This window comes from Harpegnathos saltator, unplaced genomic scaffold (assembly GCF_003227715.2).
Source record: "Harpegnathos saltator strain DR-91 unplaced genomic scaffold, Hsal_v8.6 scaffold250, whole genome shotgun sequence".
Taxonomy (NCBI): Eukaryota; Metazoa; Arthropoda; class Insecta; order Hymenoptera; family Formicidae; genus Harpegnathos; species Harpegnathos saltator.
Window position 1 is genome coordinate 29,875 of NW_020230040.1, and position 17,626 is coordinate 47,500.

The 17,626-nt window shown below is 46.2% G+C and overlaps 2 protein-coding genes across 7 annotated transcripts in view; one reads left to right on the forward strand and one right to left on the reverse strand.

Annotated features, from left to right (window-relative positions):
• LOC105191607 (sex-regulated protein janus-A) overlaps positions 1 to 17,626 on the reverse strand; it is a 70,454-nt gene that overhangs the window by 14,318 nt on the left and 38,510 nt on the right. The window lies entirely within an intron of this gene.
• LOC105191606 (arrestin homolog) overlaps positions 7,032 to 17,626 on the forward strand; it is a 47,732-nt gene continuing 37,137 nt past the window's right edge. Inside the window, exon 1 of one of the 6 annotated variants that reach the window (XM_025299003.1) lies at positions 7,032 to 7,749. The gene's annotated coding sequence lies outside the window, so the exon portion shown is untranslated. Of the gene's footprint in view, positions 7,750 to 7,770; positions 8,020 to 17,626 lie in introns of those variants that run through there. The other 5 variants (XM_011155126.3, XM_025298999.1, XM_025299000.1 and 2 more) reach the window with 5 other exon arrangements.

Consider the following 17,626-nt stretch of genomic DNA (forward strand, 5'->3'; position numbering starts at 1 on the left):
AGAATAGCGTAGAAAGCGCGAGAGAGAGAGAGAGAGAGAGAGAGAGAGAGCGAGAGAGATCGACCAAGCTTTTTGGATGGTTCGTGATACACATCGACAAGCAACGGAAATTCGAAATGTAATTTATTACGGCGTAATGAACGGAAACACAGGAGATCTCTTTCGCTGGATATCGAGAATTTCTCGGATTCACGTGAATGAGCGCTGAAACTTCCGAATACGAGACGCGCATGCCACTAAGTTCCGCTGATGAAACAAAACCGTAATAATCTCACATCCGTTAAAAGCATTACACGTCTGTGCGAGTGCGATACGTGTAACGTATTGAATAATAATCTGCGACTGAATGAAAACGGTAGTAGACGAGTGCGCGGAACGCAAGAACGGATAATAAAATCATGCGGAGGTAACTGATACATGGATTTTATCGGAGCGCCCATCGATGATCGATATCATCGGGTCCAGAATGTACCCCGCTGAATACAAAGTTACGTATAGACGCAAATACCTACACGACAATCGAATCAAACGCGATGGCAAGAATTTACATCTGCTTTTTCTATTAATCTAATAACGGAACGTTTCGATGGCAAAGCAGTTTATAGCTGGAACATCTGTTATTTCCGTCTATTTTTCATTTCGCTTCGTTTCATATCAAGAACGTCGATATCGCGCGCGTCCACGGCCTATGAGTCCGCTGCTCGACGCAAGTTGTTCAAAGTAAATTCCATTTTGAAGGGAGAAATGGTCAGGTCTCGAGTAGCTCCGTCCAAAACTGCCCGGTTTCGAAAGCTCTCCTTTCGGCAATTCTGGGAAATAAGTCAACGCTGCGAAGTTTGGGCGAAGTTTGAGCGGCATTTAATAACGTCGCTGTTTTCGGGAAATTTTATCAGCGGAGTTTATCGTCTAATTTAGATTACTCAACCGCGTAAGACTACATACCAGCTATGTAAATATGAAACCGGAATTTTTGTATAGAAAATACACGTTTATTGTATGAAAATGATAAAAAATATTTTATTCGAAGTATTGCCCATCGTTAGCTATACATTTTTCCCACCTGTCTGACAATTTGTGGATGCCACGCCAAAAAAGACTGTTGCTCTTTTCAGGCAAACCAGTCATCGAGTCATTTTCGTGCATTTTCGTAAGAAGTGAAGCTCTGCTCAGCAAGTGCGTGTCCCATCGATGCAAATAAGTAGTAATCGGACGGAGCCAAGTTTGGTGAGTAAGCCGCATGCGAAAGTATTTCCCAACTAAACGCCTCAATCGTTTCCTTCATCAGTTTTTCTGTGTGTGATGGTGCATTATCATGAAGCAAAATCACTTTGTGTTGCCTTTTTTGATATTCTGGTCGTTTTTCACGCAAAGCTTGATTCAAATCGATCATTTGTTGTCGGTAGCGTTCAGTATGAACGATTTCGCCAGGTTTTAGCAGCTCATAATAGCAGCACACCCTTCTGATCCCACCAAACACAGAGCATTGTCTTCCGTCCATAGCGATTTGGCTTTGCAGTCGATGTCGATGGTTCGCCTGGAGTTACCCATGATCTTTTACGCTTAGGATTCTCAAAATATATTCACTTTTCATCGCCAGTCACAATTCGATCGAAGAAATGACTTTCTTTTGTACTTAGCGAGCAGCATTTCGCAAGTGGTTTTTCGGTTTTCCTGCTGTCTTTCATTCAGTTCATGTGGAACCCATTTTCCCATTTTCTGGATCTTTCTCATGGCTTTCAAACGTATCGAAACGGCTTCTCATGTCACATTTAATTGATCCGCGAGTTGTTGTTGCGTTTGATCTGCCCAGATATTATCTGGGAGTTCTACAACGATTGTGGGCCAGAATTCGACGAGTTCGACCGGAATATCGAGAGCCAGGCAGTTGGTTTTTGTTGCACGATAATGCACCATCGCACAAAGCCATCACGGTACGTGAATTCTTGACTAAAAAAGGCATCATTGTTATCGATCATCCACCGTATTCACCTGATTTGGCTCCGTGCGACTTCTGGCTATTTCCCAAACTGAAATTGCCGATGAAAGGAAATCGTTTCGATACCATCCCGGTCATCCAAAAGATTTCGACCGCCATACTGAAGGCCATTCCAGCCGATGAGTATAAAAAATGTTTCGAAAAATTTGTTGAACGTTTCCAGCGCTGTATTGACTCGGAAGGAGACTATGTTGAATAAACAAGAATAAAAAATCAAAATAATAAACGCTTTGTATTTTTTTTTAGACCAGTCTCATTGGATTTGGGACAGACTGTGTGTGCTGTTGTATGAAACTTGTATTGTTGTGAGTTGAAAATCATTGTCAGATGTCAACAAATGGAAATGGCGCCAATGATGCGGTTTGACGGTAACTACATTGACAGCTAGGGTCATCTATGGGCAAATTCCGGCTTCATATTTACAGACCTGGTATGGCGGTACCGAGACGCGCGTAAGGAACGGCTCATCTAATGCACCGCGCTAAAGTTCCGACGAATACGATTGCCGGATCTTCGCGTTGAATCCGCGCGATAAGGTAATTAGTCACGACACGATCTGTAATTAGTCGGAAGCACTTGGACCATGAACCGGCGACGTTGTTCGCGCGGTTGCTGAAACATTGCGAGTACCGGAAATTGCGAGAAGAATATCGCGGATTGTACTCCATCGTCGCGAAGAATGTACAGGTCGTTACCGACGGCAAGTGCGACGATTTTAATCCCCTAACGTTTCACGGCAACGAAGAAGCATGAAAATTAGGAGGGGAGAAAACATCCGACGCTAATTACGCGACAGAGGGACCTAACTGGCGAAAAAACCACAAGCTTTCGCTAAGCTCCACGCGAGGATCTTGAATATTCAATTGGAGCCTCTTGCGGAAGATGTTGCTCGTAATTATTTGTCGCTTAATAAAAAATATGATAATTACCCGCCTGTTTCCGCGCGTCACGCTGCATCGAAATTCTCTCTCTCTCTCTCTCTCTCTCTCTCTCTCTCTCTCTCTCTCTCTCTCTCTCTCTTCTATCTCTATATCGGCAGGGCGATTCCAATGTCTATATTTTTTATCTCGAAGTTTCCTCATTTCCTTCGCGGAATGCCTACTTAGGCCACGGAAAAGATGAAATTGCAGGAGTATCTGAAATACTTGATAAAAAATCTCCTGAACAAAAAATCCAGAAGGCAGAAGGAAGCTCGGAACGTACGAATACACACACACACACACGCGCACACACGCGCACACACACACACACACACACACACACAGCCAGGTCTGTGAATACTTTAAAAGGTTCTCGAAGCATTCGGCGCGATACGCAATCGACCGAAAATATATCTCTTCCTCCCGCTCTTCCCTTGCGACTCAAGAGTTCCGTGGTTTCCGGTGGAACCAAGTGCCAATGATGAAATGTTCGTCTCGAAGGACGCGGCGAATTTCAAGTTGCGAGATGGCGGTGCGAACTGCGCAAAACTCGATTGAGACTGACGTCCTATCGATAGCCATCACCTTTGTCCTTGCGCGAGTTACTCGCATGATCGTCGAGCGTAGCCCACTTTCCGAACGGAGAAAAGCGCGCGCTCGTCTGTGGCATCGACCGCGAAAATATTTCTCGACAAGCGCGGAAATACCGGGGTCGCCCCATCCGATCCTCGATTAAAGCCCTAAAAGTCACGTCCACTTCTCGCGTGACATCACGACGGCAAATGGCGAAACAATAAAATCTATAATGAAAGAATAAGCGCGCGCGACTTCGGCAGCCATAACTCATCGCTTGAAGAGCCGTCCAAGTTTCGAAAGACTGTCGATCGAGTCGCTGGAAACTTTCACTAAATTCGCTTATTTACGCCCCGGAGCCGTGTCTCGATCCAAAATAAAGAGGAAAACAACACGATCGAGGAGTTTCACGGAACGGATGGACTTTGCGACTTTCGATCGGTAAACGAAAGAGAACAACCGTTGAGCGATTGGTAATCGTCGATTAATGATAATCACAGATAATCGGCACCTCGACGTTACTTCATCGTTGTAAAAGCGAAGTTCTTCAGCGTGATAAAAAAGGAGGTTTCCCTAAGAGCGATTTTAATGTTTAAGAGAGAAAAGAATTCGACCAAGTTCTTATTTCAATGTTCGCTCGCGAATCGTGCGAACCTATCGGGCGAGATTCTCGGGCGAATCTCCGAACGATAAATGAATCTAAAATGAGCTCCCGACGTGACACAAGCTTCATTCCGCAGGAGTAAGATAAATCTCGCGCGACTACATGATTTACATCAGTTGACTGATTGTCGAAGCTAGGCCTCGCTTGGGAGCTGATATTACGTTTCATATCTGAATAATCGATTAACGGTTCGACACATGCTCGAGACATTAATATGACGTCTATCGCCATCTCTGTCAAAGTCATCACGCGGTTCTGCAAGAATGTGATGTGATGTATTATTAGTATAATTACACGATACAGTTAAATTGGTCGGCCAAAAGGGATGAAATCTCTCTCTCTCTCTCTCTCTCTCTCTCTCTCTCTCTCTCTCTCTCTCTCTCTCTCTCTCTCTCTCTCTCTCTCTCTCTCTCTCTCTTCGATCTATTCCTCGAATCTTTTAACGAATTTCAGAATCAGCTACTTTTGCATCTTTAGACCTTTGACTCTTGCATCGAGTTCTTAATATGAAAAATGCATGAGTGTACTCCTAAATATTTATCTTATAATAGTCTGTTTTATTCAGATACACGAAACAAATACGTAGTCGAATCAAATACTCGTTCTTTATTGATACGTCGGCGGGAGAAGCGTCCTCCTATATTGTCAGTTTTATGCCTTTGCTTTTGCCCTATTTACGCTGAATGCACAAACGCGCGAGCGACTTTACATCTTTGTGCTATCGCTGTATTCGATTACATGATGACCTTTGACCAGGCTCATTGCCCGTCGCGTAGCGGCGTTTCTTTCTTATTTTCGTATTCAATGTAGCTAACATAACGTTGTGAAGTGCCGCGTTGGAACCGTTATATGATAACTCCGAGTAATAAGGAGTAAAAGTAGTTGCAAGCCCGGCGTCGAAATTGCTGCATTTTCGTTGATTAAAAATTATCATTTTCGATTTCACCGAATCTCCTGGATATGATGTGGATTTTGGAAAATGGTCGGAATAAAGAATATAAACGTATATTTGACATATTTGAATATACGATCGAAATATTGGAATATACAATATCCAACATAAAGAAACACTAGCGCATACTAGTATACTTAATAAATATTGCACATATTCATTGTATATGTATCTCAGAAATTTCTTAATATCAAAGCATATTTTCAATATATTTTCAAATAATATTAGTAAACACAGTAGCGACTGTTATTTGTTACATAGAATAATACAGCAACGAATATCCCCGGATTTTCCCGGGAAGAGAATTCGACGTTAATTTCTTCTCAGAAAAAATATTGCTAAGAAAATATTTTACCGGAATGTCGAGTATCAGAGCTATTTCAATACTCGACATAAAGGTTCCTGGCAAATTACATTCCACAAGTGTAAATATAAATAAATGACGGGAGCTTATTTTTTAATCTATATGCAACGAATGATACAATTTGAGAGCTTTAATTAACATGTTAAATATACGCCCACAACCGTTGGTCGACCACCAAGTTGACTTTAAAATACAAATATCACACACATGTATGTGTGTATGTGTGTGCGTGCATCTCATCCGGTGAGGAAAAGTCCCGGCTTTTCTCGTCGGAATACTCCAAACTCTTAGAGATATGCGATTTCTCGCACACAAAACAGCAGTGCCTTTTTCTTCCCGACTCACTGGATCCCTCTGGAAACGGGACACTTTATGCTCTCGCGGATCAATAAATATCCAGGAGCAGAGGAGAGTTGAGAGAACCCAATTTACTACCAACACGTGATATTCCCGGGCCGTAATAGTAATATTATTGCTTAGCACGCGATCTCCTCCACTACGCGTGACCTCGAACATCCGCACGGCTCTATAACTTCGGGAATAAAAAATCTCGAGAGTCCCTCCTCTACCAATCGCGCCTCTACCTACTCTCTCGTAACTTTCACGGCATCTCCGCCGCCTTACAACGCGAGGACGAAAGAGTTCCGAACAGCGTTGTAATTTGACAGAAAAGGAGCGTCGTTATCAACATGCGAAATTAGGCAGCTAAAATGACGCAAGACATCGCGAATTTCATGCGTGCAACATCGCAGCCCGCAATACCCGCCTGATGAAGATCGACGGCCATAATTTCCTCCGAGGTATTGACCGCAAGAGTCGCCTCGCCGACCCGCGGTTATTCGGTTTCCTCGACATCTTTATCGATTCGAAAACAGGGAAGAGGAGAAATGTTGTAAATCGATTCCGACAAACACGGCGCGTTACTAGCGATGCATAATTTATGATTGTGTTATTTATGCGCGACTAAAATATTAACCGTCCAGCCCGAGGCACACAAATAGCCGGCGATTTGCATTTTAACGGAAGTAATTTATATCACTGCATCGCATGTTAAATACGGCGAGCCGACGGCGCGGGCGGCGCGAGGATGTCTCGCGCGGAAACGGGCGGAAAGTGGGGTATCGCGTGTCGAATTTGAGGAGGCCGAAAATGCGACGCGCGAAATTGCGAAAATTCGTGAAAATCGCGTCAATGGCGCCGCGCCGGGGCGGATTGATATGCTCGCGCGGCATCACGACGATAAAGCCGCTCGGATAAAGCGATGAAAATTCAACAAATTCACGGGGGGAGGGGGAGGGGGCAAACAACGCATCGCGGACACGCTGACAATGTGGCCTACAACGGCTCGGTCGTCATGACGCGCTGCTCTCGTTGTTGTGGTCGTGTCGGTGCACAGTTTGCAGGTCGACGGCGATCATTTGTCTGGCTAAGCTCGTAAGCTCCGTAAGCACGTACCGCGGGCGCAGAGCCGCGACTCCACCGCGGTCATTTGTGCGACAGATGCGTCGATACGCCGGGATGCAAAAATACGCGCGTTTTTACGAGTATTCACGCTTGTCAATTGCCACATCGGCGAGAGGAGAGGCGCGCCGTCGACGAGGTACGCCCTACGCGTCGCGACGCCTGGCGTCGTGCGCGTCAGTAGACGGCGAGCCGTGCTGCACGACGGACGTCGGGCGCAACGTCGAGTCCTATCACTTTCACGGCCTAAAACGAACTCGTCGACGATTCCGCTCGCTCTGCTTATGGTTTCCTCCTGGATGAGGCGGGACGCGCGCGCGTCAGTACCGTCGTGTGTTAGAGCGTCCATCTCGACGATGTCGTCTTGAAGGAAGAAGATAGCGAGAGAGAAACAGAGAGAGAGAGAGAGAGAGAGAGAAAAAGAAAGAAAAAGCGGGTTAACTTGTCGCGAGGACACAGGTCCTCGAGAGAGAGAGAGAGAGAGAGAGAGACCAGTATTGGTGCGAGATCTCGGTGAGAGCTGAGTTTCCGATGATTTTTTGAAACACGCGAGGAAGGAAATCTCACGGCGCGATCGCGCCGCGTTCTTGCTGGCTCATCGACTAAATACGCGAGCGGACGAGCGGCGTCCATCCGGCGAGAGAATCCACCCCGACAATACACCGGTATCTTCGCAGTAACGTAAACGGAGCAGAAGCGTCCCTGATCGATGGCGTATCGATGATGATTATCGGAGCTTGACGGATTGGCGGTGCGCGCGATTCCCGATGTAGGCCTCCGGGCTCAGCCGACTTATCAAAGTGAGAGCACTTCGCCAAGGTACCTGCCGTATTGTGACGCGATTGTTCGCAATTGTTCGGCTGATAAGAGGAGTGGAGCCGGCGGTTTTTGCCGGTCGTTGGTCGCGCGCGCGACGAAGATCGATGTGATCGTAAACGCGGTTTCGGCGCTTTGGTTTGTAGCGACCCCGGGTCACGCTCGGCTATCGCGCACACGACGGCGATAACAACGGTGTGGATCCGCCGAGTTGACGCTCGTAACGCGAGTTATGCCCGGTATCTTGACACCTTGCGCCACGTCGCAGCGTCCGTAAGTAGAGCACAACCCGCGACGACGACGAGACTCGCCGCGCGTTGTTATCGCAGCCGCACTAATCGAGATTGATCCGCTCGCGCGCGTATCACCGCCGAGCGATACTTTTCAATTAGTTCCTCGATACTTCGCCGAGCGACCACGTTCGTTGCGGAATATCGGATGGTGGCGTTCGAGCGAAACGGCGTGTCTAGCATGCGTGCTACTCGCGCAGCGCGATCCGTGATTATTCTAATTAATCCTTAATCGCAAGCGAAATGAGTAAGGCCGCTTCGAGCGGCCGATATCGGATGATATTGAACGTCGAAGTGAAACGCGGATTCTCGTGTTTAACATTTAGCGCGACAGAGAGTTCTGCAAGCACTCCGCCTGTAAATAGCATCCCGGCTGAGTGCTTTGGTGTATCGCGCTCGCGGAGTCTCCAGCTCTCGGAGCTATAAACAATTACGCATTGCCGGTGTGTTTCGTGCGTGAGGAATCTCACGAGTCTTCAAACGCATCGCTCGTATCGCCGTGCACTGTGAAAAAGCAAATGAGGATCTCCGCGCGTTTTCTCCATCGCGGAAATCGATAACGATTGATTCTCCGCAGGCGGTCGAGAGGCTGCTGATATTATTGCGCGTATGCGAAGAGAGATGAGATGTGTGTATAATTATCCCGTTTCTCCCCGAACATCTTACGCGGAAATTCGGTTCGCGCAGATCCGTGTGTCTTTATACATTCCCGTCGTTCGATCTGACTGGTCGAATCCTTCCTCGAAAACATTGACGTTCCTCGCTCGGCTGCTCTGCGAAAACAATTCGGCGGAATCGAAGTAATGACCGACCGCGCTTGTTTCGCACTCGCACATACGATACGTCAGAGAGAAAGAAAAGGAGAGAGAGAGAGAGAGAGAAAGGGAGAGAGAGAGAGAGAAAAAGAGGGCTAGAAGAGAAACGGTCCGCTTTAGAGAATAATAATCGCTGAAGATCCGATTAGCCGATCAACGATAACGAGTGCACAATGGTTTCATAATTTGTAATCGCCGTTTGTACGAGCGCACTTTGACGTTCGATTGGACGATGTATGCACTTCGCGTTTCGTTTGAACATCCGCGTTTATTTACCGATTCCCACAAACGCAGTTCCAAAGCTAGTTCCACGCTGTGTATCTATCGTTCGTTTCTCGATAGAGAGCGGCAAAGGAGGGTTTACCTAATTCCACTGTAATTTATCTCCAGTCAGTTCCCCCGTTTTCGCATGCAGCACAGTTGCGACGCGGCAAAAATAATTGCGAATTCGAACTGTACGCGCGCACACATGCGTCTGCGTTTCCGTCGTGTTCGTCGTGCTTCCCGGCCGACTGTGCTTTCATCTCGAATCAATAGTAATAAAATAACGAATCAATATCCATATTGTCGCTATCGAATACGGAAACATTCTGACCGCTCAGAACGATAAGATACGCATGTAGCGTAACACACGCATGTGTGGTTGCGAATAAAATAAAATTATCATTATCGCACGCACACACACATACGTAAGCTCACGAATACGGTATGTTATCGAGAATAATCTCTTCGATATATGCCGGGTGAAAAATTGAAAAGAAATGTCGAACTTCTGTCCCTCTGCAATTTTCTTGCAATCAGTTACGCAGACTCGACATATTCTCTCGATTTTTAAGTTTCAGCCGTCTCGAAATTACAAACGATGAAGGTAATTGCTCTCTTTTTTAAAAGAAGAACCTCCGTTTCTAAGAGATACAAATGCAGAGGGCATTCTGTGTTCGGTTGTAAGTTGCGTGTCGAATTTCATTTATGTTATCAAGAATATAATCTCTTCGATATATGCTGCGTGAGAAATTGAAACGAAATATCGCACTTCTGTCCCTTTGCAATTTTCTCTCGATCACAGTTTTTTTTACTCAGATTCGACATATCCCTTCGATTTTTAAATATCAACCATCTCGAAATTAAAGCGACGACGATAATTGCTCTTTTTTTTTTCTTTTTTCAAGAGAAGCTCCGTTTCTGAGAAATACGAATGCAGAACTCATTCTGCGTTCAGTTGTGAGTGCGTGTTGAATTTTATTTCGAGACGCCCCTACCGAGGTATCTCGGTAAAATAAAGAGCGGTAAAAATAGCAATCATGTACGAGACGCGCGTGAGGCGAAAATTCCGCCGAGAAAGAAATCGAACGCGAGTGTCGTCGAGAGAATCCGCGCGGACAAGCGGAAGGCTGTGATCGCGGGATGAGCGACATTCGCGCGATTAATGACCATTTGCTATTACGGTCGGTGACGTTCGAGCCGTATCCGATTCCCGCGTGCCGCTGGGCTGTGAAGTCACCAGTCCGAGGATTTCTATAATTACAGCATAACGAGATCACGTAAAACCGATCCAAGCTCAACGACGCGAGGTTACATTGTTCGCCGTTTACACGTTTAGCAGGACCGCGTAATTCGACTCAGCCGACGTAAACAAGGCTCAAAAGCCTGCGGCTCTTGTGTGTTTCAAAGTGAAACGGTTACCATCACATATTTATACAAACGTACACCTCCTGATGTTCGCGGAGGCCTTCCTGTTTCAGGATCGGCCCGAAGCGCGCTTGCAAAACACGAAACTACGTTATATCGCGTTGTACGGACATGCACGTTGTTGCACGCATTGTGCAAAGACACGAGAGAAGTTCGATGAGAGATCTCATCAGACTATTTTTTTTTCAAAGTTCGCGGCTTGCTCGGGAACTATCGTGCGGTTCATGCTAGTCCGCGGGACGTTTGACGAAGTTGAAACGAGGTTCCGTAATTTTAGACCGCGAGTTTTCCGACCTTATTTGAAGACGCCTGAAAGAGATAAGACATTACCTCCACACTCTCGCACCCTTGCGACTTAATCGGACGAAATTGTGTTTAACTTGTTGACGTTGCCGACTTCCTTCCGCAGCATCATCATGACGGCCCTTAAACGCCAACTGGCGACGCACCGCGAAGTCACGATTCGCGCGATCAACAACAGACACGTGCCTAATCGGGGATGTGGAAACGGAACGGATCGAAAACGTGACATTTTGCGGCGTAACTCTTGATATTTCGACATTATCCTATATTCACGTTGAGTTAATATGTAATATGCGTATTATCCTGCTCGTGAGATCTTGGAATTCGCTAATTGGCGGTTCAATTAAACGCACCATCATCACACACACACATACACACACACACACACACACATACATCGTGTATTAAGGGCAAACGTAATCTCACTCCATACATAAAAAAGCACGAGCACGCAAGCCACATAAAGTTTTCGCCGGGTGACTCTCAACGGTAGATAAGACAGAAATCTCGATGTACGATCCACAAGGAGGAAAATTGTGGGCCAATCCGCCGCCGCGATCGGCGGATTGGCCGTTACGTTAAAGTCGATAGTCGATAGTCGGGAAGGATAATAGAGAAGCGGACCAAGTAGATTACGCCCGAAACGAATTAAGCGTCGTCTACAATGGCAGTAAGCAATAAGAAGTAAGCGTGAACAGTAAGAAATGGACCAACAATCACAGTTGATTATTCTTGTCATAATCGACTGTGATTGCTTTATTTCTTACCACTTACGTTTACTTCTTACTGCGCTTTACACGCGCGCCGAGAGGGCCAACAAGCGATAGTCTTCGACGACCTTTCTCAGGCCGATCTCCGAGGCCTGATTTATGGTTCCTTTTCACGATGCAGCGGCCAATCCCAGGTCTGAAAACATCATTTGTACCGCGGCTTTCAGCGGAATAACAAGCCACGATGTAAGACTCCGGTGTCTCGATCTCGCGCGCGCCCTTCCCCACAGCAATATCTCGAGGGACGGCAGGGTGCGATGGAGAAATGGAGGAAAAAAGAAAAAAGGAAAGAAAGCACGGGTTTATCGGGTAACACTGACAACATGAAACTTTGATAGATAGACATTTCTTTCGGCTGAACAGAGAGAATACATCTTCTGCCCCGCTAAAGTGGATTAAACGCGCGTGCGCGCTCGCCGCCGAGGTGAGCGGATAATTGCAGCAATTAACTGATCGATAGGATCAGGTGCCCGTCGTGAAGTAGGATTAGACATTTAACACCTTGCTCCCCGCGGAATATACTGTCGGCGTTTTGTCGTCAAAGCCGCGAATTACACGGCATACACAGCGGCTGGTTCGCCGCTGTTCGCGGGGCTTATGTTATCTCTCTCCCCCTCCATTTTAACTATTCTACATGCAACATGCGAAAATAACGGAAAGGAAGAAAATGCGAATTCACGGGTGCATGCGCGCACTTCATTACGATAATTAACGCGCTCGGTCGCACGATCATCGATGAGAGAAACGAATTTATTTGCCGGTGGCAAATAAATGCGGACGAGGCACGGTCGATCGATCCTGTTACGCGTTGTGTCCGCCGTTCGTTATGTGCTTCGCTAACCGTTCTTACATAAAACACCATGTAACGGAACCTTGCTAATGTCAGCCGCTAAGCTCGTCGTACGTCACACAACGCCGCCGATGAGCAATCGATATTACACGATCCGCGATTGTTCGACGAATCTGTAAGGCTGTAGGCGCTTTCGAGAAGTCTCTCTCTCGAGGAGTTTCCTTCCCTTTATTAAATTCGGCATAAGAATAAAGAAAAAAAAAAAAAAATGAGGAAGCACCCGCCGAGTAAATAGGCGACGTGGATATTAACCTGGCTGTTGCGATCAAGGCTTAATGAGACGGTCTTATTAAATTCCTAACGCGCTATCGAGCGGCAAGTTCCCGCGCAGCGGGCTTCCCGTAGTCGATAATTTTACAATGTTTGCCGTGCGACACGCGACCAACTGCCAAATACGCCGGCGGGCGTATTGAAACTGGTGTGCGCGCGCCGAGTAATTTATGAGCGTCTTGAAGTCACATCCGCGCGTCTTACGCGCGGCGCATAATTACCGCGCAAATTCGGACGAGTGTAGTCGGAACGCGAGTATGTCCCGCGAATATGTCGCGCTGCTTAATCTTTTAAGCTTGATCAATGAGGCGTGCTTGCGAGCGATGCGAGGTATGCAACCTCGGTCCATTCTCTTTCGCGTTTATCGTGCGCGCTCGTAAATCATCGTTCGCGGCAACAACCATCGCGTAATACGCTCGCAACATTGGCGGACCTTTCGCGGAGACGCAGGGAACGTGATTATACGTCGTCCGACGAATTATTATTCAGATCGCTAAATCTCGTCGCGTCGGCACAGCACGCGCTCGCGAGACCGTCTAATTTTATTTCCCAGCCGCAATGCTTTCTTTCTCTCTCTCTCTCTCTCTCTCTCTCTCTCTCTCTCTCTCTCTCTCTCTCTCTCTCTCTCTCTCTCTCTCTCTTTGTAACGTTTGGCCGCGCAATCGAATTGCTCGGATAAAAGCGATCGACGGGCGAGAGTGTCATCTGTCTTTATTTTCTCGCCAGTCGAAAGCCCGGACTTTAAATTCACGGCGAATTAACCGAAATGGTGCTTTGGTCACGCTTTGACCTCTTCGACCCTCCCCTCATCAAAGAAGGTCACCGAAACGTGTGCTTGATTTGCAAAGAAAAGCTTCCGCACTACATCATTTTGTAAGCTTTATTCATCGAGATCAAATAGGATTTCGAGAGGATAGCTTTCTGCCTCGGCTTACCCACCTAATTAGTCTGCACTTTCAAACTCGAGTCGAAGTAATTAAACCTCTGACCGGTGTCCTTCATTCTCAGAATTGCTAACGATTCATCTTTCTCGAAGTGCGCGACGAGGAGAGAGAGAGAGAGAGAGAGAGAGAGAGAGAAAAGAGAAAAAGAGAGAAAAGAGAAAAAGAGAGAAAAAGAGAAGAGAGCGTGCGTGCGTGGGTATACGTAACGCGACTCTTGAATAATATCGCGTTATTTTTACAGCTACTGTTTCGCAGTCAATGGTACTCCATGAAGCGTTCGCCGCAGCCGACGCGACGAAGATGGATTTTGCGACGGAACTTAATCGCGTAGTCATATGCTTGGTGTGCGGCAAAATTCTAAAATAGACGTCAAATTCGTTCTTTTGTCAAATTTGGTTCTCCGCGGATAGGCCCTTCTGACCAATTTTCCAATTTAACAATTTTCTCCTTTCTTTCTCTCTTCTCTCTCTCTCTCTCTCTCTCTCTCTCTCTCTCTCTCTCTCTCTCCTTCTCTCTCTTTCTCTCTTTTTATGACGAATCCGACTCGCCTCGAGGGCGAAAGTTTAATCGGACATGTAATATCTTAAAAAAGGAGGAAAAGGAAGAGAAACTCGACTATTAATTAAAATACGTCTCAAACATATGACGTATACATAACGAGACGCGAGAAACCACCATTTCTGTCTTCAACCTGACTAACTCTCATTCTCCAACGATCAACGTCAGTCTGACAGATTACCGACTTCCACTCGCAGTCTCTTTAGCAACGGTCATCCATTATCTTCCCCCGACCCGTCGTTTCACAACGGCTTAGCGTACAATAGCCGGCGCGAATATTCAATTCGCGCGTTTGTTTCCAGAAGTTGACGCTCAACGCTGCGGTCGCATTGAGCCGCGCTGGTCGCACCCTCCAGCATACGCGAGAACCACCCCAACGTAATCGCGTAAAAATATTTTCATCCTCGGTATAGCGGCGGCTCGCTGCAAACGACAATGGAAAAGTTGCTCTCGAACGAGCTCGAAACTCTCGAACGCGAGCGCGTTGCTCGCGGTAACGCGAGATTCACGCACGGCTACGATATCCGCGCGCTCGCTGGTAACTCAACAACTGTCGCTAATGAATAAACTGGCAATTAAGGTCTCGACGCGCGTTACGTTTCCCCCGTAAAGTTGATAGCGCGAGATCACAAGTCTGCAACAAGGTTGCCCCCCCCCCCTTTCCTCTCTTTTCCTTGCGAGACTCATTGTCATCCCTTGCATGAGTGACATTCGAGATAAGTGGGTTATGACTGCTACGTTCTTTCCATTTTACATACAATCGCATGTCAAATCGACCATTTCAATCGATGGTCGATTGAAGTCGATCTCGATCGACTTTCCGTTCTCCGTCGAGACATCCGAATCTGTTATGTCCAAGGACAACTCGAATAAACATATCGATCACGCGTACCTTCGCTCTACGTCACGAGTGCATATCATTAAAAAAATTGTGGTAACCGGGAATAACGTTAAAAGTTCGAGAGATCTGACCGATTGGAGTTTACTTTATTGCGAAAGTTATAATACTTCACCCTCGTCCGGTCGAGAGGCCGTAATATCGCGCTAAGGCTGCACTTTTAATTCAGCAAACTCCGTTTAATGTAACTTAATCATCGTAATAAACTCGAACTCGAACGTAGTGCATCTTCGTATAAAAGATTCCACAAAAGTTTCTTCCTCTATTTTTAGGCCTTGCCGATTTATATATCGGAGTTTCATGTGTGTTCGGAGGTCCGACTCCCCCACGGTCCATGATTAATAAAACACACGAAATCATACACGCATTCATTCGACAAGGGTTTTCTCCGAAAACGGATTATTAATACGAAGTGCTTCTTGATGTGCGTGTTGGATCCTTCATATACGGACAGATATGTGATGCGCGAAGTCGCAATTTCACACCCCTCGTAGCTCGTCGGAGCACGTCGTGCCAGACGCCAAATTATTCCATGTGATTTTCAGGGGTTTCAGCATTATGCCGACCATATGAATTTTCCTTTCGACTTCCCGCGCAGCTGTCGGTGTAAATTGCGAGGAGAAAGAGAAAAAAAGAAGACAGAAGATAAAATGTGCTTTGTGCTACTAAAAATACAAAGACAGAGAAAGAGAGAGAGAGAGAGAGAGAGAGAGAGAGAGAGAGAGAGAGAGAAGGAAACAGAAAACGGAGGGAAAAAAAAATGAAATGGAAGTGGAAACTATTTCTACCGCAATTTCCGCCAAAATATCATTCCGTGTGGCGAAGCGCCGAGAATATGACTTACTTTTGCAAATTAAATCGTCTTAACATTAATTTCGCTCTTAGAAAGAGCGATTTCACGTTAATCGTTGGCGACAGCCTACTTCCTCCCGCGCATGTTACATACAGTTTCAAAGCGTCCAGATAACGCGAGTGACAACGTCCCGGCATTCAAAAATTTTTTCCCGAGCTTCCGTAAATTACGTGCTTGATGCTCCGCTGTCTTCCGCGCGTTTTTAAATTCCAGCCAAGTTCATAATTATCGAAAAATGATCCTCTGTTGAAAAGCCCGACGTTACTTTTTCTCTTTTCCTCGTTAGAGAGTCACGTCATCTCGCGATAATACACGCGATGATATGGTATTTTCTACTATCGGCTGAATTGTAATCTTATTAAAAATACACACACGATATTGCAGTTCCGCTACCTACCGCGATGCTCCTCTATCTCTCTTCCTCCCTCTCACGACCAGCCATTTCTAACGGTCGTGACATATTGCAATCATTATCTATTGCAATTATTATCGATCCCATCAATCGTAGCATGTGCCTTCAATTGCTATCAATGCACAGATTATGGAAATACGGCGCAAGATAGGCTTGGCAGCCTTATCTGATCAACTGCACACACGCTTCGATACGCTGGAAAACCTTTCACCATTGCATTCGCGGTTGTATTATCAACACCACACATCTTCGAACAGCGACGCTGTGAAGGCTAATGGATCTTCTCGACTACCCAGACGCCAAGTTCAATATCGTACGGTGTCACGCATCCCTCCAATCAAGATCCCCCCAATCAGCATATCGACCCGCGACGTTTCGACGAGAATTCATCGTCGATTTCGAAAGACACTCTCATTCGTGTTCCCTAAGCAATCAAAAGCCCTTAACGTCATTATTACGGCGACAGCCGGCACAAACGTATCAGGCGGCTTTCCCAGAATTATATAATTAGTATTGCGCTCGCGGGCATAATTAATGGACAATGCAACTCGTGCACCGCAAAATAATTTTGGAAATTTACATTTGTCTGTCGGATTAAAACTACGATAGAAATTATAATTGCGCGCACGAGAAATTGCGAGAGCATCGCGACTCGATCGCGTTTTCGATCAGTGACTCCCCTACGAGAAATCCTTTGCAGAAGTTATGATTTTAATCCACCTGTCGGAAATGATATTGCAAATTGAATTCGCGACCGAGCAGATCAAAACACGATCGGGTACAATTCGTTTCAAGAAACCGGAGACTCTAGGATTACCAGTACACGCGAGCTCGTCTGAAGACGCGCCACCCCGGAATAGTGTAATATCAGATTTCCCTTTTCGGTACTTAATTTCTATAGGAGGAAAATTATTGGACGAGAAACTACGGGAGAGTCTCATTACAACTGCATTCGAACGAGAGAAGCACGTGCCCGTTAACCTTCGCTGAAAGTCGAGTTCGCGAAATTTCTTTCTCCCTTAAACTGAGTTTCAAGTACTGCCGTCGCATTTCAAAGAGAGTCTCTGTGGTGCATATCGTCTAACATGACTCTCGAACTTTTATTAAATGCTAGAAATTATAGAAATAAACTTTGCCTCGTAAGTAATACGAGTAAACCGATTTACCGGCTAAATAATGATATGAACGCGTCAAATCGGACCGTAACGTCGACGTCTTTGTTATCTCA